The following is a 2,103-nucleotide window of genomic DNA, read 5'->3' as shown; positions in this document are numbered from 1 at the left end:
CTAGCTGCAAGCAGGCGTTGATATACTTCATTGGGGATATGTTGAAAATGTGTGCCCCGACCGGGACTCGAACCCGGGATCTCCTGCTTACATGGCAGACTGGCAGACGCTCTATCCATCTTTTCTTTTCTTTTTCTTTTCTTTTTTTTTTTTTTTGATCGGTGTGTTTGTTCTTTGCGGACGTCACATGACATCCGTTGAAGTTCGTTTTGTTGATCGTCCCACTCAGTTTTTTTTATTACAGAGGCCAACCAGCACTCTGACCGAACACGCTGAGCTACCGTGCCGGCATCCATCTGAGCCACCGCGGGCACAGTGCAGGGACTTATCCCTTGCACGCTCCCCGTGAGATCCACATTCCCAACACATATAAGGCGCACTACGGATGTAGTGGTGTGGACATGTTGGGAATGGGGATCTCACGGGGAGCGTGCAAGGGATAAATCCCTGCAGACGCACTATCCTCTGTGCCCGCGGTGGCTCAGATGGATAGAGCATCTGCCATGTAAGCAGGAGATCCCGGGTTCGAGTCCCGGTCGGGGCACACATTTTCAGCATGTCCCCAATGAAGTATATCAACGCCTGCCTGCAGCTAGGGTGTCCATTTAACTATCATTTCATTTCTAGCAAAGCTGCATGGTCATCCACGGTAACTGTTCTTTCCGGAACAGGTAGTACCGTCATATATACTCAGGTCATAGTTCCTTGCTGGCTGCTATCGTATTCGAGATTGCAAAGTTTCCTCATTCCCTACGTGAGCTGCGAAGCAGAGATTGTCGTTCCTCCTACACTGCCAACTTCTGCTAGTGACAATTCAAAACGGCCGTACGTTGAGTGTTCGCCTGACGTGTTGTGCAAATAGCGTTTTCAGTGTTCCGAGCGGCGGTCCCAGTCGTCACGTAGGCGGCATTCCTTTGTCCGTGCAGGTGTAGGGCTGCTCCGCGCGGCGTTTTGGTGCGGAAAGCTGCTTGCAATTAGTTCCAGCTGTGTGCGCCGGCGCCTTCCCCGAATCCCGTGAATGTATATTTGTGCTGGGCCGTCGCTCCAGCCGGGGTTGTTCAGGTCTGCAGAAAGTTCAGCTTCCTGTGGGAGGAGCGGTTTCTGTTGCCACGGTGGACTCGATGCCGTGAACTGTCGGGACAAATTCTGTGGCCACGTCTACCTCACATGACCTCTGCTCTCCGAAAAGCACCTGTCACTGCTACGTAGGTGGACAGATAATATACCTTTCAGCTGCGTGTAAAACTGTAAAGGACGTCTGAATGCAATAATAAACAAATGTTGGGGCTCATCATACGGAACGAAATTTTTTCATTCCCTGTACGGATTTCGTAAGCTTTCCTTCCCTATGAGACAACAAATGATTTTCGTTGAAAACAAGTCTTTACAGTACTGACAATCAGTCTGTAATTTCAAATATTTTTCGCCTCTGAACAATGACGTATTGCTTAGCCTTCACGCCACATGTTGCAAAGCGGTGTCGTATACGACGCTTAGCTAAAAAAACTAGTTTCCTCTTAAAAATCTGGATCATTTGATTGACACTCACAGATACACATGAAAGAAAATATCTACAGGGTGGTCGATTGATAGTGACCGCGCCAAAGCACTCACGAAATAAGCATCAAGCGAAAAATCTACAAAGAACGAAACTCGTCTAGCTTGAAGGGGGGAAACCAGATGGCGCTATGGTTGGCCCGCTAGATGGCGCTGCCATAGGTCAAACGGATATCAACTGGGTTTTTTTTAAAAATAGAAACCCCCTTTTTATTACATATTCGTGTAGTACGTAAAGAAATATGAATGTTGTAGTTGGACCACTTTTTTGTTTACCAATTGCGGAAAGGGTCAATATCGTGTTGATGTATGACTATTGCGATCACAATGCCCAACGGGCGTGTGCTATGTATGCTGCTCGGTATCCTGGACGACATCATCCAAGTGTCCGGACCATTCGCCGGATAGTTACGTTATTTAAGGAAACAGGAAGTGTACGTCTTTTAGCTGCCGTCGCGGCTAATCTGCACATCAGTAACAGGTAAATTGCGCAAGAATCGGGAATCTCAAAAACCTCGGTGTTGAGACGACTACATCAACATCGAT

At 47.8% G+C, this 2,103-nt stretch overlaps 1 non-coding gene across 1 annotated transcript; it reads left to right on the top strand.

Moving 5' to 3' along the window:
• The first annotated feature begins 469 nt into the window (after window positions 1–469).
• Trnat-ugu (transfer RNA threonine (anticodon UGU)) lies at window positions 470–544 on the top strand. Its single transcript has one exon. It is a non-coding gene; the product is annotated as a tRNA-Thr (tRNA).
• The last annotated feature ends 1,559 nt before the right edge of the window (window positions 545–2,103 follow it).

This window comes from Schistocerca cancellata, chromosome 5 (genome assembly GCF_023864275.1).
Source record: "Schistocerca cancellata isolate TAMUIC-IGC-003103 chromosome 5, iqSchCanc2.1, whole genome shotgun sequence".
Classification (NCBI taxonomy): Eukaryota; Metazoa; Arthropoda; class Insecta; order Orthoptera; family Acrididae; genus Schistocerca; species Schistocerca cancellata.
Note: the sequence above shows the minus strand (reverse complement) of the source record. Positions and strands in the feature narration are given on the sequence as shown.